Source organism: Oncorhynchus nerka, linkage group LG22, assembly GCF_034236695.1.
Source record: "Oncorhynchus nerka isolate Pitt River linkage group LG22, Oner_Uvic_2.0, whole genome shotgun sequence".
NCBI lineage: Eukaryota > Metazoa > Chordata > Actinopteri > Salmoniformes > Salmonidae > Oncorhynchus > Oncorhynchus nerka.
The window spans coordinates 66737462-66763883 of NC_088417.1; the positions used below are offsets into that span (position 1 = coordinate 66737462).

A 26422-nucleotide genomic window follows, 5' to 3' on the forward strand; every position below is an offset into this window, starting at 1 on the left:
AAGGCCCAACTCGGCGGGACCGCTTTGGGGACAAAGACTCCCATTGTTAGGGCGGAAAGACATGTATCTTGTCAGTATATCCATAATATTTGGCCTAACCCTGACCCTTTTTCTAAACTTAACCTCAGTCTCCTAATCTGCCATGGCTAATTCACCTAACCTCTTACGTTAATTATCCTAACCTGGCACGTTAATTATCCTAACCTGACACCTTAGTTATCCTAATCTGCTAGCTATGTAAACAAAATTCACCTAACCTGTTATACGTTAATTATCCTAACCTGGCACCTTTTTTATTTATTTTTTATCTTTATTTAACTAGGCAAGTCAGTTAAGAACAAATTCTTATTTTCAATGACGGCCTAGGAACAGTGGGTTAACTGCCTGTTCAGGGGCAGAACGACAGATGTGTACCTTGTCAACTCAGGGGTTTGAACTTGCAACCTTCCGGTTACTCATAACACCGGAACTGACCAATGGCAGGTATCAATGGGCGTTTCCTGATATCAGGGAACACTCGTATCAAGAAACGCCCACAATTGTGGTCTGCAATTACACCATATTGACTTGGCTGGGTGCTGAGAAAGTTGCGCATGCGCCGGAAGTTGCTGCCGCAGACAGCAGCAGTCCAACAGCAAAAAATCTGTTTTTGAATTTGTAAACCATGATGATTTTTTAAGCAATGCCTTTCGAGGAGGTACATGGAGAGTAAGTATTTCTATCTAATATGAGATTTCATTCATCATTGGAAGGTAATTACTTGTCATAAATGTGTGCAAAGCCGAGACGGCAACAAAGGAGTCATTCTAACATTAGCTATCAATCCGCTAGCTCTGTGTTTCATTAGTTAACGTTAGCTAGCTGCGAGTTATCAATAGCCAGCAGTTAGCATGCTATTGTAATAGCAATACATTTGATTAAAAGCCTCTCCTTTGTTCAAATAACTCTGAATTTAAGGTTTTGGCATAACGAAAGACTTCAGTCGTCACTATTGAATGTGTCAACTAGCCCGCATTATGTCAGTTAACTAATGTTGATGATATGTCAATCATAATTGAATGGACTGTAAGATGGCTAAACTGTTACCTTTTACATTATATTCTAACTAAATGAATTATGCATTCTTACGTTACCTAACAATTTTGTGTTACATGTGCCATCTAACTATCCAGCGTAATCAATTGGTTAACTAGAATATCAGGAATGTCTTTACTTTGCCTTTCTTTATTGTGCCACTAGCTAATTGCTTTCAATTAGACGCAGGTTGATTTTCATTTCGCTGATTAACGAGTCAACTATGTAGTTTACAAGCCTGCCACCTCCTTCAAATATTCTCATCTCGGCGAGGGGTGAATAGCGGTTGTGTTGTTCTATTGTGGGGGGTGGATATTGAATTGATTGCCAGCTTTCTACATTTGGACAACCTGCCGCTGGTGGGTGGTCCAGATCCAATTTGTTGTGCGTATAGTAGGCAGTGTGGTGCCCCATTGCTGTGCTCCTTTGATCAGACTCCGAATCATCCAGTAGCCATCCAAGAGAGAAATTAGTAAACCTTTTATGTGTGGTCTGTGGGGTGGAGGCTGAGCGAGAGACTGGAGAAGCACCTGACTTAGCTAATAACAGTGGCCTTTGAAACAAGACAGGGGGCGGGTATGCGTCAATGCCACCATATCGCGATTGATCTGACAATCAACAAGCGGTTTGGACATGTCAGCAAGTGTTATCATTTTGTATGGCTTTTTTCCCTATGTTTTATAATGGCTACTATGCCTCTTTTTCATAGACAGACTCTCAGTATTGTTGCTTTCTTGCTGTTCAGCCTGACTAAAATCTACCTCGACAACGCAGCTTTTTAGTTGTATCTCTTTACACATCAGCATATTATTAGTTTGTGCAGGATGAGTCCAAGGTAAACACTGGTGGAGTTCGTTTTGCAAGGCATGGTGCCCTGGGTGGGCAGAGTTTGTACATTTTAGACAGTTCCATTGGTCGTTAAGTGAAATCTCCACCTCATCTTGCACAAACCAGTGAGAGGTTTGGTAAGGTAACAAAAGGTTTACATCATGCTCATCTGGTAGCCACACGACCTTGCGCACGGAATCCCTACTCTTCTTACATTGGAGAAAGCTATTTGATTGGTAAACATGCTGGCAGTCTTACTGATTCGACGAGATCCAATCGGGATAAACCAAATTGTGACTTCCGGGTTGATGAGGGAAAAATGGTACATATATATGGGCAGAGTTGAGGGAGAGAATGTTTCAGCCTGTGTGCCTCGACAGATCTGGTTTAGGTGGCTCCTCCTTACAAAGTGTGGATTTTATTTTGCTGCAATTCTGAAAATCTATTACGATGCATTTTTAGCATATGGGATCTTTGCTGTATTTGTGCGGATTCATCAAATACCACCCATGATCAATTGGAGCCTGGAGTAACGTTACGTTTTTGTCAAATGGTCAGTTTTATTCTGTTACTGCTCAGCTACTTGTGCTGTCAAAATAACATCTCAGTTTTGCACTGTCTTGTGTAATGGGATGTAGGCCAATTGCTGTTGCTTCATTATTCTGATTAAGGGTTGTCTTTTATGCATTGTTGCAGAAGCACTGCAGTTTATAATAGTGTAATACATCTGTGATTTAATGTCAGTGGTGATGACATGGGGTGTGATTTGTCACTAATGTACAGTTGCTGATCACAAATTAAAATGTCAGTGTCCTCCAAGAGGTTGTATAATGTGGCAGTGTTATGTCCTGTCCTTACTCGTGGAGTCTGCCACTTCTTTAAAGTTCATTTCCTTTGCCGACTGCCAGAGTGGTTATTTAATTTACGACAGAGTAGATCTAATTATTCTGCTCTCTGATATCTTCTGCTTACTCTGTCAAAAATGAGAGCTTGACATTAGTTCGCCCGAGAGTGCTGTTTTACATCATTGCGCAGTTGCCCTACATTTTCCAAAGGGTGAATAATTACATTTCAGACCCTTGTTTCCTGAGAAACGCAGGCTCCTTGACTCGGTGCAATTATCGAGTATTGTAAGGGATAATTTTGTTGTCTGGGTGCTATGTTTCCATCACAATGAAGAGCCATTAAAGTGATTTAACGTTCTTCAATGAATCCCAGACAGTTTTGTCTTGATGCTCAAGAGTCAAGACTATTACATTCGTGATGCTGTACTACTCCATTTGTTCTCATTTCAAGTTTAGAATGATGACGGCTCAATGGTTGGACAAGGACACGGATAGAATAGAAATGTGGTCTAAATTTGCTTTAATGTATTAAAACATCTTGATGAGAAAATGAAAATATTTTCCCCACTCATATACATTATCATATTATTGAGCATATCATTCATCATATTATTTTCTTTACAGGCTCTGCTCTTTCAAATAGCATGGCTTTGTAACAATGCATTCATTAAGAAGAGAGAGTGGCTAGATAAATGGTCTCTCATTTCGAAAAGGCATTGTTCTCAAGTGCAAAGCACCACAATGCATGGGGACCTATGCATGTACTAATTAGCCAATGCAAGAAGACACCATACTGGCTTTATAAGTGTTATCTAAAGTTAATGTTTAATTGACCTGCAAGTGCAACATGACTTTAGCTGAGAGCAAATAAAGAGGAAAGCATGTTTGTCAATGTTTTTTTTTTCTTCATTAATCCACTTCAGCCTGGCGGAGCAATATAGTGGATATTAATCAAAGTGTGTTAGAGTGGTTTAAATAAGAGGGCAGAAATGGTTGGCTATAATCTCAAACCATGTAGCCTAATCTTTTGTTAATGAATTTGACTGACATATTCCCATATAAAGTCTACATGGTTTTAGTGTCAAATAAGTTTTAAGGAAACTTGAAAGCAATTGGTGAGATATTTGACAATGAGGCTAATTTTGAAAATGAGAAACTTCAAGCATTCAATGGGATTCATTTGCCATGATACTTAGCTCTAGATCAGGGATGGGCACATTTGGTTGGCGCCACAAAAAAATCTGAACTCATCATGAGAGGCTGCAGTTACTCACGGTTCTGCTTGCTTGCTTACCCCCCCCCCCCCCCCCCCCCCCAAACACTTATTTAGTGGCCCCCCTCTTGACAGAGGAGAGAATAAATAATAAAAATAAAAGTTTGTTCATTTCATGCAATTCTACACTTTGCCGTGGGGGTGTAGAGAAAATGTTGCAGTTTTAAAGCAGTTTGCTTCAATTCTTCACATTTTGCCATGGTGAAGAGAAGATTTACCAATTTCGTAACTAATTTCATGCAATCATACTCATTTTGCCATGGGGCGGAGAGGAAAATGTGCTGTTTTACAGCACATTTCCTGCAATTCTATACATTTTGCCATAGGGTGGAGAGAAATATTTGCTGTTTTTAATATGATCGCTGATTGAGACTGACAAAAAAAATCTTTGGGGGGGCCCCCCCGGCTGGTAATTCGACCACGATAACAATTTTAGATAGTCAATTAGCCCATATACAGATTTTATTTTCAGATTTCTATCAGTGAATGACATAACAAGAGAGACTGCGATGTACAATCAAATTTCAAAATTGCTCCTCGTGAATGTATTCTTTCATGTCATACTCTTTCAACAGTAAGTTGAGACCCGGGGGGGGGTTAATCCGAGGACCTTCAAAAGGGGGTCATGCGGGCCGCCAGTTGCCCATCCCTGCTCTAGATCTGACCTAATATTCAGCTGTTGCTAATGTATTTAATAATAGGTCATTGTAAGTGAAGATGATTGTTGCCTTCACAGAGTGTGAATCAGGTACACTACATCTGTGAACATTTTATGCTTCAAAAGATTCTGTACTGAGGTCAAAATGTAGGCAAGAATCTTCATACATACTCATTTTAAGCAGTGGCAATGGAACACCGGATTACATCAAAGCCATGCTTCATTTTTCTGAGACCTCCGAGTTCTAGGCTATGAATAACAGATCACAGACAACTTGAGTCACTTTTCTGATGTTTCAGCTGATTAAGATGCATTGATTAGTGGCAATTAGCATTCAGCACCCGCCAGTTTACTGTGAAATACAGTAGCAAAAAAAAACAGATTTTTATGTTGCAAGAATTTTCTGTGTGGAATGAGCCACTTGGCTGCTTATCATTTTGTTTTATTTTAAACCAGTCATTTGATGTTGCGTTTTAGAGGCAAATGAACATTTTCTCCGAAACAATGTACGCTACCAACACAATCACATTTTATCATCCTTTCAAAATTCTAGGAGAGGTTTTGAATGTTAAATCACTTACAGGTGTCTGTTTTGGTTTTGTGCTCATAAGATATTTTCTGTTTGCATAGCAGATGGCCTCAGGTGACTTGTCTTGTCTTACATGACTAACATTTTTGGAATTATCATCCATTTGCACAGTGAGGCTACAGGCCACCCTCTTTTCCTGTACAGAAAGGTATTACGAATCTGATCTCTGAGGTGGCTACTAGCTAGTGTCATTATTAACCCACCTCTGTTGAGCTCAGATCTCCAGCACAGCTGTCAAACCACTGTACCCCACATTCACCACACTTGAGTCCCTGCGCTTTTGGAGAGAGACTAGCTGTCAAGCCACACTGTGTTTTCTCATCTGTACCTGGGACCCAAATGAGAAATTCTGTGTTTTCCTGGGACCCAAGCACGTGAAAACATGCTCCTTTTTGGGGGTCAACCTCACAGGCAAAGCATTTTAGTGGCCCACCCTCTTGACGGAGGAAAGAGAAATTAAAGTTAAAGGCCTACTTAGGGAAATTGTGCAAGGAGGACGTTTATCTACTTCCGCAGAGTCCTATGATCTCGTGGATACCATTTGTGTCTTTGTGTCCAGTATGAAGGAAGTTTGAGTTATACAGTGCATTCGGAAAGTATTAAGGCCACTTGTCTTTTTCCAATTATTTTTTACTATACAGGCTTATTCTAAAATAATCTCAGCTCAGTGGTCACCATAGCGGCACCCACCCGTAGCATGAGCTCCAGCAGGTACATCTCACTGGTCACCCCCAAAGCCAATTCTTCCTTTGGCTGCCTTTCCTTTTTATTTTTTATTTCAGCTTTATTTAACCAGGTAGGCTAGTTGAGAACAAGTTCTCATTTACAACTGCGATCTGGCCAAGATAAGAAGCAAAGCAGTGCGACACAGTCAACAACACAGAGTTGCACATGGAATAAACAAGCCTATAACACAATAAACATGTCAATGACACAGTAGGGAAAAAAGAAAATCTATATATAGTGTGTGCAAAAGGCATGAGGAGGTAGGCGATAAATAGGCCATAGGAGCGAATAATTACAATTTAGCAGATTAACACTGGAGTGATAAATTAGCAGATAATGATGTGCAAGTAGAGATACTGGTGTGCAAAAGAGCAGAAAAGTAAATAAAAACAGTATGGGAATGAGGTAGGTAGATTGGGTGGGCTATTTACAGATGGACTATGTACAGCTGCTGTGATCGGTTAGCTGCTCAGATAGCTGATGTTTAAAGTTGGTGAGGGAAATAAAAGTCTCCAACTTTTTTTTGTGCAATTCGTTCCAGTCACTGGCAGCACGGAACTGGAAGGAAAGGCGCCCAAATGAGGTGTTGGCTTTAGGGATGATCAGTGAGATATACTTGCTGGAACGTGTGCTACGGGTGGGTGTTGTTATCGTGACCAGTGAACTGAGATAAGGCAGAGCTTTACCTAGCATAGGCTTATAGATGACCTGGAGCCAGTGGGTCTGGCGACGAATATGTAGCGAGGGCCAGCCGACTAGAGCATACTGGTCGCAGTGGTGGATGGTATAAGGTGATTTGGTGACAAAACGGATGGCACTGTGATAGACTGCATCCAATTGCTGAGTAGAGTGTTGGTGTCTATTTTGTAAATGACATCGCCAAAGTCGAGGATCGGTAGGATAGTCAGTTTTACTAGGGTAAGTTTGGCGGCGTGAGTGAAGGAGGCTTTGTTGCGAAATAGAAAGCCGATTCTAGATTTGATTTTGGATTGGAGATGTTTAATATGAGTCTGGAAGGAGAGTTTACAGTCTAGCCAGACACCTAGGTATTTATAGTTGTCCACATATTCTAGGTCAGAACCTTCTATGGTGGTGATGCTAGTCGGGTGAGCGAGTGCGGGCAGCAAACGGTTGAAAAGCATGCATTTGATTTTACTAGCGTTTATGAGCAGTTGGAGGCCACGGAAGGAGTGTTGTATGGCATTGAAGCTCGTTTGGAGGTTTGTTAGCACAGTGTCCCAAGAAGGGCCAGAAGTATACAGAATGGTGTCGTCTGCGTAGAGGTGGATCAGGGAATCGCCCGCAGCAAGAGCGACATCATTGATATATACAGAGAAAAGAGTTGGCCCGAGAATTGAACCCTGTGGCACCCCCATAGAGACTGCCAGAAGTCCGGACAACATGCCCTCCGATTTGACACACTGAACTCTGTCAGCAAAGTAGTTGGTGAACCAGGCGAGGTAGTCATTAGAGAAACCAAGGCTATTGAGTCTGCCGATAAGAATACGGTGATTGACAGAGTCGAAAGCCTTGGACAGGTCGATGAAGACGGCCGTTGTCCGGGGTTGTAGTAGCCAGGAGGAAGGCAATTTTCGATTATCATGGATTTATCATGGTGACCTTGTTACCTAGCCTCAGTGCAGTGGGCAGCTGCTCTTGTTCTCCATGGACTTTAGTGTCCCAAAACGTTTTTTGGAGTTGGAGCTACAGGAAGCAGATTTCTGCTTGAAAAAGCTAGCCTTTGCTTTCCTGACTGACTGCGTGTATTGGTTCCTGACTTCCCTGAACAGTTGCATATCGCAGGGACTATTCGATGCTATTGCAGTCCGCCACAGGATGTTTTTGTGCAATTGCAGTCAGGTCTGGAGTGAATCAAGGGCTATATCTGTTCTTAGTTCTGCATTTTTTTTAACCGGGCGTGCTTATTTAAGATGGTGAGGAAATTACTTTTAAAGAACAACCAGGCATCCTCGACTGACGGGATGAGGTCAATATCCTTCCAGGATACCCGGGCCAGGTCGATTAGAAAGGCCTGCTTGCAGAAGTGTTTTAGGGAGCGTTTGACTGTGATGAGGTGGTCGTTTGACTGCGGATACAGGCAATGAGGCAGTGATTGCTGAGATCCTGATTGAAAACAGCAGAGGTGTATTTGGAGGGCAAGTTGGTCAGGATAATGTCTGAGGGTGCCCATGTTTATGGATTTAGGGTTGTACCTGGTGGGTTCCTTGATGATTTGTGTGAGATTGAGGGCATCTAGCTTAGATTGTAGTACTGCCGGGGTATTAAGCATATCCCAGTTTCGTTCACCTAAGAGAACAAACTCTGAAGCTAGATGGGGGGGCGATGAATTCACATATGGTGTCCAGGGCACAGAAGTAAGCGGAGGGGGGTCGATAGCAGCTGTACATAGCCCATCTGTAAATAGCCCATCCAACTACCTCATCCCCATACTTTATTTATTTATCTTGCTCCTTTGCACCCCAGTATCTCTACTTGCGCATTTATATATATATCGATATCTATCTGTCTATATATATATATATTTCTGCACATCTACCATTCCAGTGTTTAATTGCTATATTGTAATTACTTCGCCTCCTTGGCCTATTTATTGCCTTACCTCCCTTATCCTACCTCATTTGCACATACTGTATATAGACTTTTTCTACTGTATTATTGACTGTATGTTTGTTTATTCCATGTGTAACTCTGTTGCTGTATGTGTCGAAATGCTTTGCTTTATCTTGGCCAGGTCGCAGTTACAAATGAGAACTTGTTCTCAACTAGCCTACCTGGTTAAAAAAAGGTGAAATAAAAAATTGTCCTGTTGTAAGGTGAACCTTCGCCCCAGTTTGAGGTCCTGAGAGCTCTGGAGTAGGTTATCGAGGATCTCTCTGTACTTGGCTCCGTTCATCTTTCCCTCAATCCTGACTAGTCTCCCAGTCCCTGCTGCTGAAAAACATCCCCACATTATGATGCTGCCACCATGCTTCACCATAGGGATGGTGCCAGGTTTCCTCCAGGCGTGATGCTTGGCATTCAGGCCAAATAGTTCAATCTTAGTTTCGTCAAACCAGAGAATCTTGTTTCTCATGGTCTGAGAAATGTCAATATGCCTTGTATACTGTTGTTTAGCTTAGTTATCATTGTTTTAGTTTATGTGCCTTTTGGCAAACTCCAAGCGGGCTGTCATGTGGCTTTTACTGAGGAGTGGCTTGCCTGGCCACTCTACAATCAAGGCCTGATTGGTGGAGTGTTGCAGAGATGGTTGTTCTTCTGGAAGGTTCACCCCTCTCAACAGAGGAAATCTGGAGCTCTGTCAGAGTGACCATCGTGTTCTTGGTCACTTCCCTGACCAAGGCCCTTCTCCCTCGATTGCTCAGTTTGGCCGGGCGGCCAGCTCTAGGAAGAGTCTTGATGGTTCCAAACTTCTTCCATTTAAGAATGATGGAGGCCACTGTGCTCTTCGGGACCTTCAATGCTGCAGAAATGTTTTGGTACCCTTCCCAAGATCTGTGCCTTGATACAATCCTCTCTCGGAGCTCTACGGACAATTCGCTCAACCTCATGGCTTGGTTTTTAGACAGGTGCGTGTCTTTCCAAATCATGTCCAATCAATTGAATTTACTACAGGTGGACTCTAAGTTGTAGAAACAACTTGAGGATGATCAATGGAAACAGGATGCACCTGAGCTCAGTTTTGAGTATCTTAGCAAAGGGTCTGAATACTTATGTAAACAAGGTATTTCTGTTTTTTTTATATATACATTTGCAAAAATATCTAAACCTGTTTTCGCTTTGTCATTATTGGGTATATATTGTGTGTAGATTGATATACATTTAATCAGTTTTAGAGTAAGGTTGGAACGTAACAATGTGGACTAAGTCAAGGGGTCTGAATACTTTCCGAATGCACTGTAGTTCCAGGAGCCAATGCTAACTAGCGTTAGCATAACTACCTCTAACTTCCCTCATTGCCAAAATCATGAAGTATCCTTTTTAATTTCCTGTAATTCTACACATTTTGCCATGGTATATAGAGAAAATAATGCTCTTAAAGCAAGTTTCTACACATTTTGCCATGGTATATAGAGAAAATAATGCTCTTAAAGCAAGTTTCTACACATTTTGCGACAGGGCAGAGACAAAATGATGCAATTTTATAAAATAAATTATGCAATTCTACCTATTTTGCCATGGGGGCATAGAGGAAAACATTTTCAGCTTTACAGATAATTGCCTGCAATTCTACACATTTAGCCATGACTTATGCCATATTAATGATATTTGTGTGATGAGTGACTAACAAAATCAATGGTGGCCCCCTGGAAGTTTGTGGCCCCCTCGAAGTCAGTGCCCCTGGGCTCGTGCCCTGCATGCCCGTTCGGTATTCGCCATGATTACTTCAAGTTTAGATAGCTGGCTAGACTAATTTACCAATCAGTTTTTTTTTTTTTTAGCTGACATGGCTAATTCTTGTATGACTGCAGTTTCTCTTATGTCAGTCACTGACCGAGGCACAACCACATGTCGAAATTGCTAATTGTATTTGAATATTCGTGTCCCACCATTAACATGTCCCGTCGCGACCCATACTTTAAGAAAGGTTGGGGTAGGTGTTTTGTCTCTTACTGGGCAGTGAGTCACATGGAGGGGCTTAGGAACAAGAACAACGGTCCGGTAGGGGGTAAAGGAAGAATGTAGTTTTATGAAACATCCCAATTAACAGGAGTGGTCCGGTTGGGGGTAAAGAAAGAATATGGTTGGGTTTTATAAGTGGGATGTTTCATTCAGCTCCTTTAAATTCCAGTCAGAGGGTTGGTGCCTGTAGTGTCATGACATGGTTTTCAGAGCAGAGGTTGTGCGTCTGCTGTTACATGGTGTTTTGTTTGGTAACTCACATGGACGGTGTCATGTTGATGTTGTCCCAATAGGACAGCAGAGGGAATAAGCCCGATTACAACTCTCTTCCAGGTTCAGTATCTTAGTTAGCCTGGTCCCAGATCTGGCCATAGGAGTTGGCAAGACAGCACAACCAGATCTGGGACCAGGCTATATCTTCGTAGTGTGTTCTGTTTTTCATGGGGATTTGTATGTTAGCCAGCAGGTGAAATTAAGTCAAAAAGTCCTTGTCTAGCTGGTAAAGCCTGCATAATCATCCCCACTCCACCCCACACCAGGCCCAATGGCCTCCAGTTGCCTAACTTTGTACTATGAAGTTGTTTTGTCTTCGGCTTCAGGGCAATCACAGAAATCTAGACCCACACAGCCACACTACACTTCATTGCCTCCTACCTATTTGTTCAACAGCAATGCAGTAGCAGGAGTGACAGTTCTTACTAAACTAGCACAGGGCAGGGCGACATGATCAGAGTGGCTGATCTGGCCTGGGTAGGTTTCCCAGTAGAGGCACTGGGGACATGAGGGTTGTTTGTGCCCCTTCCTCTATCTGACAGGAACAGTTAGAGGATGAGGCCAGTCTGATACGGCTATCTGTTTATGGCATGAGATAAGGCTGCCCGAATCGGAACACTGACCCACCTCTCACCCACAACAGGCCCTCCTCCTCCTATCAAGAGGCTGCCAGGCGAGTCACATATCATTCTGAGTAATCCTAAAAGATACCATTAGCAGGTCTGTACTTCTGCAACACGGGTTTCCCAGCAACTGTACAAAGTAAGAACAAATCTGGAAATTTATTGCAACGCAGAAATGTTTTTTAGTGTGATCTGGTTCGTATAATTAATTTTAATGTATGTTTTAGAACGATATTCCAAATGCCTGTATCGCTCAAATCAAGTTTTTATTTGTATTTGTCCACTTGTTCTCATGTTGTTTTTTGGTCTTGTCTCCTTCTCTCCTTCCGCTGTGACTTTGCACGTTTCTATTTACACACACCAAGCTCCTCCCAGTCCCTGCCACTCAGAACAACAAAGATGAAAGATTACTTCTTCGGTTTCAATTCGCTATATGTATTTCAGGTTTTGTCCAACAGAATCGCTCATATGGACACATATGGCCGATACCAATATCCGTTATTTTCCCTGCAAAAAAAAACGATACCAATATTAAAATGTTTAGCTGCGTTTTAAGCATTCTAGTACAGTTAACACACACACATGGATGCAGCAGTCTAAGGCACTGCATCTCAGTGCAAGAGGCGTCACTACAGTCCCTGGTTCTAATCCAGGCTGTATCACATCCGGCTGTGATTGGGAGTCCCATAGGGTGGCGCACAATTGGCCCAGTGTCGTCCGGGTTTGGCTGGGGTAGGCTGTCATTGTAAATAAGAATTTGTTCTTAACCGACTTGCCTAGTTAAATAAAGGTTACACAAACCTCACACTGACCAAAAAGTTATTTTGTTGGCATTTAAGCATGTCCCCATTACCAGTAAAACATAATCAAAACCTATTTATTTCACTTACTTGCTGTGCTGTTTCGTTGTTCATTTGTTCAGTCGTTTCATTCTCAACCAGGATTTCTATGGAACGCCTTTTGGGTCTTTGCATGTCAAACAAAATAACACTTTGATGTGTCAAATAAACTTGTTAACCAACCGGGACCTGACTATGACTGCACGTCACATAATTTAAAGCATTCATATAGTTATTACACATTGATTACAATATTACTCGTATTTCATATGTCAGAACGATCCATTCATATGTATGCTATGATGCTGGTAAAGTTATCTAGCATCTACAGTGCTGGTCATAAAAAAAGCTAGCTAGCTCATGGATGCAAACAATGTTCTTCCCCCAAAACAGCAAAACGACAATCTAGGTTTCATCATCTAAAATAACCCTAATTTATAAGACAGTTCGTATTTGATTAATGGTGGTCGGACCCATCTATGTGAAGCTAGCCACAATAAGGATTAGGCACAATAGTGGACTTTGTGGTTAGCCTTCAAAATAAAGGTATGGCAAAATTATATTTGTATTAATTTGCATCACTGTCGATGTCATACTTTTATTTTGAAGGCAACCCGCAAAGTCCACTATTGTGCCTAATCCTTATTGTGGCTAGCTTCACAACATATAACAAGGTCCAGTCGAGCCTCACTAGCCAGATGAAGCTAGCTGGCTGCTTATAACGTAAGCTTTGGGCAACAGGGTTAAGTAGCTGGCTAGCTATTTATTTGATTGAACTGAAGATAGGCGAACAACAATGTAAATGGCTGCAGTTTCTACTGGTCATTGTTTTCAGGCTGGTTGTATTGGTGCTAGCTAGCTACCCCAGAAGTTGCAGTCGAACAAATTATTTTTTATTACCAACGCGGTATTGTAAACACATCGTTTGTGGCTGGTGTTTGCTTCTTTGCAGACTTCTTTGTACAGCTTTGACAGTGCTACTGTATGTTTTTTGAATGACTGCTCGACTTGTTGACTGCTCGATCCACACACAATTTTACGTGGCGTCATGACGTCATGTACCTACATTTTATATAGGTATGCACGGTGGCTTTGACATCGGTTTTTAGCCACCGATAGGGTACAGGTCGCAGTGGTGGGTAGTATATGGGGCTTTGGTGACAAAACTGATGGCACTGTGATAGACTGCATCCAATTTATTGAGTAGGGTATTGGAGGCTATTTTGTAAATGACATCGCCGAAGTCGAGGATCGGTGGGATGGTCAGTTTTACGAGGGTATGTTTGGCAGCATGAGTGAAGGATGCTTTGTTGCGAAATATGAAGCCGATTCTAGATTTAATTTTGGATTGGAGATGCTTAATGTGAGTCTGGAAGGAGAGTTGACAGTCTAACCAGACACCTAGGTATTTATAGTTGTCCACATATTCAGAACCGTCCACATAGTCAGAACCGTCCAGAGTAGTGATGCGGGCGGGTGCGGGCAGTAATCGGTTGAAGAGCATGCATTTAGTTTTACTTGCATTTAAGAGCAGTTGGAGGCCATGGAAGGAGAGTTGTATGGCATTGAAGCTCGTCTGGAGGTTAGTTAACACAGTGTCCAAAGAAGGGCCAGAGGTATACAGAATGGTGTCGTCTGCGTAGAGGTGGATCAGAGGATCACCAGCAGAAAGAGCGACATCATCGATGTATACAGAGAAGAGAGTCGGCCTGGGAATTGAACCCTGTGGCACCCCCATAGGCTCTGTGGCTTGACCCTGCAGAAAAAAATGACCTGATCTATTAAACTAACTAACTAATGATTTATTTTCATATTTCATAGAACTATAATTGTGGGCTATAACATTGAATAAAAGCTATTATTATTCCAAATAAAAAATTAAAAAATGGTTGATTCTAATAGCAATAGCATCAACTAAGATTAGACTACAGTATATTTATTAATTCACTCATTTTTTATATATTTTTTTAAATATTTCTTTTTACCTCTTTAGTGGCAACGATCTCAGTGGTGAGATCACTATGTCCTCCAGTGTAGGGTAGGGTCTAGGTGACACAGGGACTTGAACCTTGGATCCAGTGCAGTAGATCTATGAAGGTAGTCATGTACATTAGGGGGGTATCTGGGGTTCAGGTCCTGTCTAATGGCAGCCTTGACATCTCTAGTGATGGTACTGTCTTCCTCACTTGGGGCCATGGATTGTAGAATTCTTGTTTTCAGAGGTAGGATCATGGACACAGATGGTGCAGTTTCAGTGCTCAATAGGGTTGTAACCGTTTTGAGGGGTTTGAGCACCTGGAGGACCTCCTCTGCTACTTTCACATCATCATCAGACAAGGTGAGGATGTCTTTTATTTTAAAAAATCAGGGTATTGTCTGTCAGTGCAGAGTATACAGTTGCCTGCTGCTCAAGATGGCGCTTCAACTTGTCTTAATTAGAGTTCCTTCTTGTTGTGACATGGTGTATGAGCTTGTGGGTCGGTAGCTATAGCATTTCTTGCTAGGTGTTAAGTACATGAGTGTTTGTTGTGCTTTTGTGGAAAAAGGAAACCACCTTCCTGATCTTCCCAAGGTGGCGGTCCATCTAGTTCACTGTGATTCCCCTTTGGGATGCTAAATTGATCACATGTGCAAAGCAAGCTATCTGTGGCCCCAGTCCAGCTTCTATCACTGCATTTACTTGGTTCTTGGCATTATCTATGGTGTTTGGGATATTGCTATTGAGCCTCTCTAGCTCCCACTCTGCTACTGCTCCTAGCAGTACCTGCCCCGGATTTGTGCCTGTGTGACTCTCATAGAAGGGGCGTGTCTGTAGCACCGGACTTCATCTCCCACTCCTCCATCTCCCACTCCTGGTGTAGTGAGCAGTCACAGTCACGTAGCTTCCCGTTGCCCTGGAGGTCCACCCGTCGGGTGGTGAGGGCAACAGAGGATGCCTTGGACAATTTGTCGACAATTTTGATATTTTCCTGTTCATAAAGATCTGGCATGATCTTCATACTGAGGTGGGTGCGCGAGGGGATTTTGTAGCATGGCTCAAGCACTTTCACCATATTTTTAAAACCTTTGTTTTCAACAACAGAATATGGCCTCATGTCTGCAGCTATAAATGTCCCAATAGATTTGGTGATGGCTTTAGTCCGCGGTCTGATTCTGCAGCAAAGGGCTGCTTAAATGCTGCGGTGAGAAGTTTGTCTCTTGACTGAGTTGGCTCCCATCACTGACACACCAGGGTGATGACGCTTTAAATGTGTGGCCATGCTCAATGTATTTCCATGATCATACAGCTTTCTTGTGACACATGCCTACACACCGCAATGGTGTTGTCCACCACCCTTCTTCCATCATCATATCTGACAGGGAAGCCAAAATACTCCCATACATGAGACTTAAATAAAGCAGGAGGCTTTTCCAGTTCTTCAGCTCCTCCGCTAGCTCCATGGCTGTCACTGCTCTTTTTTTATTCTTTGCTTTTTGCAACGCGAGCATTCAGGATTGATTCATTGGGATTCAACATGCCCCGTTCACATGAACAGTACACACAATTGCTTAAAAAAAAAAAATCAAATCAACCTTCAGGCTTCAAAGTATAACACAGCACACATCTGTCTTGTCTTTCTTTTCACTGCAACTCTCAAACGCATTAAGAAGGAAAGAAATTCCACAAATTAACCTGTAACAAGGCACACCTGTTAATATAAATGCATTCCATGTGACTACCTCATCAAGTTGGTTGAGAGAATGCCAAGAGTGTGCAAAGCTGTCATCAAGTCAAAGGGTGGCTGCGTTGAAGAATCTCAAATACAAAATATATTTTGATTTGTTGAGCACTTTTCTTTTTTTTGGTTACTACATGATTCCATATGTGTTATTTCTCAGTTTTGATGTCTTCAATATTATTCTACAATGTAGAAAATAGTAAAAAGAAAAGAAAAACCCTGGAATGAGTAGGTGTCCAAACTTTTGAATGGTACTGTATATACCGTGAATCGCCAATAAATTGGAACAAAATCTAGATTATTTTTAGGCCACATCCCCCAGCCCTAGGTTAGACAGGATCATACCAGCTATTACAGTAAAGGTGGAGATCAAGTGATGACGGATAAATAAGGGAATTGAGCTGGAAGAAAGTGTGATACTTGACATTAAGTTTTTTTACTTTACCTTTATTTAACTAGGCAAGTCAGTTAATTAAGAACAAATTCTTATTTTCAATGACGGCCTAGGAAAGGTGGGTTAACTGCCTTGTTTAGGGGCAGAACGACAGATTTTTACCTTGTCAGCTCGGGGATTCGCTCTTGCAATCTTTTGGTTACTAGTCCAACGCTCTAACCACTAGGCTACCTGCCGCACCATGAACATCAAGCTGGCGGGGTTGAGACACAAGATGGATATATTACATTATAGATTTTTCATTTTAATTAATCACAAGACTGAGTTGGCCTGGCTGGCTGTGATCCTGGTCGTGAGTTCAATGTCTGAGAGTTTGTTTTCTGACAACTGTGAAAGTCTGAGAAAACAGCAGGTGATTTGTTGTAGGCCCTGCTTAGTTACTGAAATGTGACATTTGCTTAGATGTGGTTGGGTCAAAGGGTGTCTTTAGTTGAATTTCACCGGCCTTTTTGCTTTCCTGGTCTCAAATCCGTATCCTGGACATTGAGGGATGCTAATTTTGGTGTGCCATATATCAAATACCACATGTCCATTGGTCATCACTCCCGGGGTGAGAGACGGAGGTACTGTTCCACTATTGAGCTAAATCCTATCCACTATCATTTCATAACAAGAACATAAACTGAGCGTGACCAAAACAACATTCTTCTGGTTTTTCGAGGTCAATGTTTTTGTTTACTCTTGTTTGAAGATAAGGCGCTGGCTGTGGAAAGTTTTGCATGAGAAGAATATTATTTATTTTTGCCCTTTGTAATCTTATCCCTGGATGTAATGAGAAGTATGAAAGAGCTTAGTGTGTCATGGCTGTCGTGTTCTCAAGTGATAAAGCTGTTGGTTATCTGAGCCGACAGGGAGCTAGTGTTTCTGTGGGCCTGATTGAGCAGTCAGTGGCTCAGCCTGAGCCTCAGATCAGAGCAGTGCTGACCCAGCACTGACTGCAGGGCTGGGTGAGGGTGCAGCAGAGGCAAACTGGGCAGAGAGGGAGAGCGAGCTAGTCTAGTGAGGTGAGTGGTGGTCGGTGCTATTGCACTTTGCCGTAACCTGCTTAGTTTATCATCGGCAGCACCTCTCAATGGCATGTGTGGGTCCCATGTGGCTCGGTTGGTAGAGCATGGCGCATGCAACGCCAGGATTGTTGGTTCGATTCCCACAGGGGACCAGTACGAAAAAGTAAGAGCATCTATGCATCTCTGGATAAGAGTTAAATGACAAAAAATGTGTCTTCTTGTGTTCGAGAGAGCCAATCAGAATATAGGCCTTTATACAGCCTAACCCTCTGGTCCTGTTAGAGATTATTGTTGCTGATAGTGAATGGTACCACCATGCCTTGAGATTTGGAAATGGCCAGATGACGTTTTGTCGTAAAAAGGGCTTGGGGTTTTGTTGTGAAAAGGGTACCTGAAGACTAGGATAAATTGTGACCTTCACAGGGTAATCTCTTGCATGTCAGTCAATGGCTGTTTGTTTCCAAGTCAGAAAAAGTGGCAGATCCTTTCTCTATTTTTGCTGATCGCGACAGTCAGAGAGGCTTGAGGACAGCAGCCATAGGAGCCAGGCTGGAGGAAATACAGCAATATAACATTTGCAGTATTAGCAATGGTTGTCACTCAGTCAGAGCAGTAAAATCCAACTGTCACTTCTTGTTCGACCTCCACTTTAAACAAGTCCCTCCGCAGATGCACTGAGCTGAATTGCTATTCCAGACAGGCGTTGTGTTCTGTCTGACACCTGCATTGTCCAAACGCCAGTAACCAGTAACTGAGCCCTCTGTACACAGACTGGTGGATTTAGCAGCCAGCGCCTGTCTGCTCTGCACTGCATGCTGAATTGGGCTACTGCCTGAAATATGTTGTTTATGTCTCCTCTAGTCCCCTGTTTTTGTCCTCCTCAGCTGGCTGCATTTCCTGGAGTGTGTGTGTGTGTGTGTGTGTGTGTGTACAGTGCAGGGCTGATGATGTTTCTGCAGGAGGGAGTTTGGCTGGCTGTAATCACAGTTCATAGGTGGTCAGTGTTGATTTAGTCCACTAGGTTAGGCAGTATGACATGAATACCAGAGAATCCAGCCAGGGAAATCACCCAGGGAACTACGGCAGTCAATATTCAATTTATTCTGAATCAAGTCACGGCAAGCAATCGGATGTGTTCAAGTATTGTCATTTCCATATTAGAAAGTGTTTTAGGTCATACGCTTTCTCTTCCCAGGAGTTGAGCATAATGCATTTTTATGTGATGTGCAGTCTCAATCTGCCATGCTATTTTAGTCTTTTACTGGAGTTGTTTTGCTAATGAAAGGTTAGGCTAGGCTGCATGTTCCTCACTAACCACCTATGAGCTTTTTTTTATCATGAATTAACTTTACAGATAGGACTATAAAGAGCACTGTTTTAACTAGAGGTCAACCGATTATGATTTTTCAACACCGATACTGATTATTGGAGGACCAAAAAAGCCCATGCCGATTAATCGGGCGATTTTTAACATTTTTTAAAATTTGTAATAATGACAATTACAACAATACTGGATGAACACTTACTTTAACTTAATATAATACATCAATAAAATACATTTAGTCTCAAATAAATAATGAAACATGTTCAATTTGGTTTAAATAATGCAAAAACAAAGTGTTGGAGAAGAAAGTAAAAGTGCAATATGTGCCATGTAAAAAAGCTAACGTTTGAGTTCCTTGCTCAGAACATGAGAACATATGAAAGTTGGTGGTTCCTTTTAACATGAGACTTCAATATTCCAAGGTAAGAGGTTTTAGGTTGTAGTTAATAAAGTATTTATAGGACTATTTCTCTCTCTACCATTTGTATTTCATATACCTTTGACTATTGGATGTTCTTATAGGCACTATAGTATTGCCAGTGTAACAGTATACATTTACATGACATTTAAGTCATTTAGCAGACGCGTCCGTCCCTCTCCTCGCTCGAACTAGGAACACACCGACAACAGCCACACTCGAAGCAGCGTTAATCATCACACAAAAGCCGCGGCCCTTGCAGAGCAAGGGGAATAACTACTCCAAATCACAGAGTGCGTGACGTTTGAAACGCTATTAGCGCACACCCATCTAATTAGCTAGCCATTTAACATCGGTTACACCAGCCATAGGCTTGAAGTCATAAACAGCGCTGTGCTTGCGAAGAGCTGCTGGCGAAAGTGCTGTTTGAAAGAATGCTTACGAGCCTGCTGCTGTTTACCATCGCTCAGTCAGACTGCTCTATCAAATCAGACTTAATTATAACATAACACACAGAAATACGAGCCTTTGGTCATTAATATGGTCGAATCCGCAAACTATCATTTCGAAAACAAAACGTTTATTTCAGTGAAATACGAAACCGTTCTGTATTTTATCTAACGGGTGGCATCCCTAAGTCTAAATATTCTTGTTACATTGCACAACCTTCAATGTTATGTCATAATTACGTAAAATTCTGGCAAATTAGTTCACAATGAGGCAGGCTGCCCAAACTGTTGCATTCGCGTAACAGGCAGGCTCCTCGTGGAGTGCAATGTAATCAGGTGGTTACGAGCATTGGACTAGTTAACTGTAAGGTTGCAAGATTGGATAACCCGAGCTGACAAGGTGAAAATCTGTCATTCTGCCCCTGAACAAGACAGTTAATCCACCTTTCCTAGGCTGTCATTGAAGATAAGAATGTGTTCTTAACTGACTTGCCTAGTTAAATAAAGGTATAAAATGTATTTATAAAAAAATAAATCAGCAAAATACCGATTTCCGATTGTTATGAAAACTTGAAATCGTCCCTAATAGTTTTAACCTCCTAGCTTGGTCCTACATCCTTTGAAAAGGGCGTTTGCTTCCTGTTTTAGCAGCACAATGCCACCTGTATAGGGTTAAAATGGGGTCAGTGCTCTTGTAGGAGAGTCTCTTGTCAGTGACCTCCTTTATTGTGAGGATTTGGTTGCAATGGAGCTGCTGAGTGACACAGAACATGCCACAGGGAAGAAAAGCAGCATCCTCGTTTTGTTTGGACTCCCTTTGTCTGAAATCTTTCAGTGATCAATGATTGGCGGATCTCTTGCCATTTCCCTCCTTTGTCTGCGGTTGTCGAGCTCTGGAGTGAATTATGAAATTGTCCATTACGTCCGGCTAGTGTGTGTGTGTGTGTGTGTATATAGCCTCCATGTATTCCTATTAAAGGGGTGGGGGGGATTTTACAAAGGATACATTGAATTGAAGCAAGAATGTTAACTTTTATCATGTAGTTGTGTAGCGGCTGCTGCACATCCTCTTTGTATTACTCACATTGTGAAAAATGGCCCCAGAACAGAAGTACTTTCACTTCATTCAGCTGCAGATTGCCGTGGATTGAGATGGAGGCTTGCTGGAATTTGAAAGGCTGGAGCCACATTTTAAAGTGCTTGTGCAAGCCTGACTGAGTGTATAATGTGCTCAGTTTGTGTGTGTGTGTTCAGTCAAAGGGAATCACCCATCTTCCTGTATTTGACAATCCAGGGTTTCATTGCATGGGTTGGCCAGGCCATCGTGTCAGCTTTCTGTAATGAATCGTAAATTACCCCCCTGCTCTCACCCCATCAGGAACCAGGGCCTGGCCCTCATTTATCAAGGTGCGTGCGCACAAAAAATACTCTAAACATTGTGTTCTCCAGTTTTCCCACAAAGGTTGGATAAATAATATTTTGAACTTTACTAGAAAGTGTGTATCCTCATCAAATCTCAAACTGTGCCTGCACAAAACTTCTAGTAGGTTGATCAACTGTATTGCAACCAAATAGGCTTATTCTTACTTTGAGGGAAATGGCAGGTGTTTGATGCACAGGAATTATAACAATGGTAAGCTAATAAAATCATCAAAACGTAGGCCTAATGATAAAAATGATGCATTTGCCATTGGTAAGGGAATCGCACAGCAGCAGGTCATTTAATGTATATTTAACTTGTATAATAAAGGCTTAAATCATAATCATATTGAAGGAAATGTCATTTTCTGACATAACTGCTTTTAAATGATTACCGCTACACAACAAATAGTACCATTTTTATCAGTTTTTATCAATAGACCGGTAGGTAGCCTTGACAGTATGGATAAGCTACAGTAGCCTATTGCTGTGTGTATTAGGAGCATGACATAGCCTATTTAATTTCAGAGCCTATTTGAAGGCAAGAGATGGATGCACAACCATGTATTGATAAACAAAATATTGGACAATTAGTCTTTTGCATTGACGTGTGGGCTGTAGCATTTACTTTTCAATTGTTTGAAAGGACAACCAATCTTGCAGAATACGCGGCCAACGTTTGCGGGATTGTAGCGCTCGTTCACGACCACACAAATATAATAAGGCTCTGATTTATCAGTGTGTGCAACAGTTTGATACATCCAAATAATTTTATCTCCACATCCTAGAATCTCCACATACGCCAGAATTTAGTAAGACATTTACGCACGGTTGATAAATGAGGCCCCAGGTGCTGCTAGGGTCTAGCAACATCAACACCACCAGCTGAACAGGAATAGAGGAGAGTGGATACCGGAAAACATTCAAAATGTTAATTGCTGTCACCCATCTCCGTTACTGTGTAGGATGGATAAATATATATAGACTAGTTGAGTATCTAAAGCTTCAGCATTTGTTAGTTCAATTACAGGCTCAAAATGGCCAGAAACAAAGACCTTCCTTCTGGAACTCATCAGTCTATTCTTGTTCTGAGAAATGAAGGCTATTCCATGAGAGAAATTGCCAAGAAACTGAAGGTCTCGTACAACGCTCTGTACTAGTCCCTTCACAGAACAGCGCAAACTGGCTCTAAGCAGAATAGAAGAGGAGTGGGAGGCCCCGGTGCACAACTGTGCAAGAGGCCAAGTACATTAGTGTGTCTGGTTTGAGAAACAGACGCCTCAACTGGCAGCTTCATTAAATAGTACCCGCAAAACACCAGCCTACATGTTAACAGTGAAGAGGCGACTTCAGGCTGGCCTTCTAGGCAGAGTTGCAAAGATAAAGCCATATCTTAGACTGACATATAAAAAGTGAAGATTAAGATGGGCAAAAGAACACAGACACTGGACAGAGAAAAACAAGTGTTAAGGACAGACAAATCTAAGTTTGAGGTGTTCGGATCACAAAGAAGAACATTGGTGAGACGCAGAAAAAATGAAGAGGCCAGAGGAGTGCTTGACGCCAAGCATGGTGGAGGCAATGTGATGGTCTGGGGGTGCTTTGGTGGTGGTAAAGTGGGAGATTTGTACAGGGTAAAAGTGATTTTGAAGAAGGAAGGCGATCACTCCATTTTGCAACGCCATGCCATACCCTGTGGACGGTGCTTAATTGGAGCCAATTTCCTCCTACAACAGGACAATGATCCAAAGCACAGCTCCAAACTATGCACAAACTATTTAGGGAAGCAGTCAGCTGGTATTCTGTCTATAATGGAGTGGCCAGCACAGTCACCGGATCTCATCCCTATTAAGCTGTTGTGGGAGCAGCTTGACTGTATGGTACATAAGTGCCCATCAAGCCAATCCAACTTGTGGGAGGTGCTTCAGGAAGCATGGGGTAAAATCTCTTCAGATTACCTAAACAAATTGACATCGAAAATGCGAAAGGTCTGCAAGGCTGTAATTGCTGTAAATGGAGGATTCTTTGAGAAAAGTTTGATGGACTCCATTATTTATAACATTGTCAACACTATTGCCTATTCATTTTGCAACTCATTTCATGTATTTCTATGTGACCCCAAACTTTTGATTGGTTGTGTGTATAAAAAATGGCCTCTCACTGTCAACTGCATTTATTTTCAGCAAACTTAACATGTAAATATTTGTATGAACATTAAGATTCAACAACTGAGACATAAACTAAACAAGTTCTACAGACATGTGACTAACGGAAATGGAATAATGTGTCCCTGAAAAAAGGGGGGGGGTCAAAATCAAAAGTAACAGTCAGTATCTGGTATGGCCACCAGCTGCATTAAGTACTGCAGTGCATCGCCCCTCATGGACTGCACCAGATTTGCCAGTTCTTGCTGTGAGATGTTACCCCACTCTTCCACCACCTGCAAGTTCCCGGACATTTCTGGGGGGAATGGTCCTAGCCCTCACCCTCCGATCCAACAGGTCCCAGATGTGCTCAATGAGTTTGAGATCTGGGCTCTTCGCTGGCCATGGCAGAACACTGACATTCCTGTCTTGCAGCAAATCACGCACAGAAGGAGCAGTATGGCTGGTGGCATTGTCATGCTGGAGTTGTCAGGTCAGGATGAGCCTGCAGGAAGGGTACCACATGAGGAAGGAGGATGTCTTCCCTGTAACGCACAGCGTTGAGATTGCCTGCAATGACAACAAGCTCAGTCCGATGATGCTGTCACACACCCACCCCAGACCATGACGGACCCTCCACCTCCAAATCAATCCCGCTCCAGAGTACAGGCCTCGGTGTAACGCTCATTCCTTCAGACGATAAACGCAAATCTGACCACCTTGACTCGTCAGTGAAGAGCACTTTTTGCCAGTCCTCTCTGGTCCAGTGATGGTGGGTTTGTGCCCATAGGCAATGTTGTTGCCGGTGATGTCTGGTGAGGACCTGACTTACAACAGGCCTACATGCCCTCAGTCTAGCCTCTCTCAGCCTATTGCGGACAGTCTGAGCACTGAAGTAGGGATTGTGCGTTCTATGGTGTAACTCGGGCAGTTGTTGCCATCCTGTACCTGTCCCGCAGATGTGCCGATCCTGTGGAGGTGTTGTTACACGTGGTCTGCCACTGCGAGGTTGATCAGCTGTCCGTCCTGTCTCCCTGTAGCGCTGTCTTAGGCGTCTCACAGTACGGACATTGCAATTTATTGCCCTGGCCACATCTGCAGTCCTCATGCCACCTTGCAGCATGCCTAAGGCACATTCACGCAGATGTGCAGGGACCATGGGCATCTTTCTTTTGGTGTTTTTCCAGAGTCAGTAGAAAGGCCTCTTTAGTGTCCTAAGTTTTCATAACTGTGACCTTAATTGCCTACCGTCGGTAAGCTGTTAGTGTCTTAATTACCGTTCCACAGGTGCATGTTCATTAATTGTTTATGGTTCATTGAACAAGCATGGGAAACAGTGTTTAAACCCTTTACAATGAAGATCTGTGAAGTTATTTGGATTTTTACAAATAATCTTTGAAAGACGGGGTCCTGAAAAGAGGGTTATTGTGTGTGTGTGTGTGTGTGTGTATATATACAGTTGACATTGTCATACACTTAGGTTGGAGTCATTAACTTGTTTTTCAACCACTCCACACATTTCTTGTAACAAACTGTGGTTTTGGCAAGTCGGTTAGGACATCTACTTTGTGCATGACACAAGTAATTTTTCCAACAGTTGTTTACAGACAGATTATTTCACTTATAATTCACTGTATCACAATTCCAGTGGGTCAGAAGTTTGCATACACTAAGTTGACTGTGCCTTTAAACTGCTTGGAATCTTCCCAAAAATGATGTCATAGCTTTAGAAGCTTCTGATAGGCTAATTGACATCATTTGAGTCAATTTCAGGTGGACCTGTGGATGTATTTCAAGGCCTACCTTCAAACTCAGTGCCTCGTCGCTTGACATCATGGGAAAATCAAAAGAAATCAGCCAAGACCTCAGAAAATAATTGTAGACCTCCACAAGTCTGGTTCATCCTTTGGAGCAATTTCCAAATGCCTGAAGGTACCAGGGTCATCTGTACAAACAATAGTATGTGAATATAAACACCATGGGACCCGCTCAGCTGTCATACCGCTCAGGAAAGAGATGCGTTCTGTCTCCTAGAGATGAATGTACTTTGGTGTGAAAAGTGCAAATCAATCCCAGAACAACAGAAAAGGACCTTGTGAAGATGCTGGAGAAAACAGGTACAAAAGTATCTATATCCACAGTAAAACGAGTCCTATATTGACACAACCTGAAAGCCTGCTCAGCAAGGAAGAAGCCACTGCTCCAAAACCGCCATAAAAAAGCCAGACTACGGTTTGCAACTGCACATGGGGACAAAGATCGTACATTTTGGAGAAATGTCCTCTGGTCGGATGAAACAAAAATAGAACTGTTTGGCCATAATGACAATCGTTATGTTTGGAGGAAAAAGGGGGACGTTTGCAAGCCGAAGAACACCATCTCAACCGTGAAGCACGGGGGTGGCAGCATCAATTTGTGGCGGCACTTTGCTGCAGGGGGGACTGGTGCACGTCACAAAATAGATGTTATCTTGAGGCAGGAAAATTATGTGTATATTTTGAAGCAACATCTCAAGTCATCAGTCAGGAAGTGAAAGCTTGGTCGCAAATGGGTCTTCCAAATGGACAATGACCCCAAGCATACTTCCAAAGTTGTGGCAAATGGCTTAAGGACAACAAAGTCAAGGGATTGGGGAGGCCATCACAATGCCCTGACCTCAATCCTATAGAACATTTGTGGGCAGAACTGAAAAGGCCTGTGCAAGCAAGGTCTGACTCAGTTACACCAGCTCTGTCAGGATTAATGGGCCAAAGTTCACCCAGTTTATTGTGGGAAGCTTGTGGAAGCCTACCCAAAACGTTTGACCCAAGTTAAACAATTTAAATGCAATGCTACCAAATACTAATTGAGTGTATGTAAACTTCTGATCCACTGGGGATGTGATGAAAGAAATAAAAGCTGAAATAAATCATTCTCTCTGCTGTTATTCTGCCATTTCTGCCATCTTAAAATAAAGTGGTGATTTTTTACTAGGATTAAATGTCAGGAATTGTGAGAAACTGAGTTTAAATGTATTTGGCTAAGGTGTTTGTAAATTTCCGACTTAAACTGTCTGTCTGCCTGTCTGTGTGTCTGTATCATGCACAGATATTAGGTTTTTGGCCGATACCGATATCCAT

At 42.3% G+C, this 26422-nt stretch overlaps 1 protein-coding gene across 10 annotated transcripts in view; it reads left to right on the plus strand.

The window, feature by feature from the left end:
* The window catches only part of fam222ba (family with sequence similarity 222 member Ba), a 78622-nt gene that overhangs the window by 7206 nt on the left and 44994 nt on the right, over positions 1–26422 (plus strand). For 5 of the 10 annotated variants that reach the window (XM_029627653.2, XM_029627651.2, XM_029627647.2 and 2 more), the window contains exon 1: positions 601–708. The exons of 3 other annotated variants lie outside the window; for them this stretch is intronic. The gene's annotated coding sequence lies outside the window, so the exon portion shown is untranslated. Of the gene's footprint in view, positions 1–600; positions 709–11550; positions 11670–26422 lie in introns of those variants that run through there. 2 more of the 10 variants (XM_065007323.1, XM_029627649.2) reach the window with 1 other exon arrangement.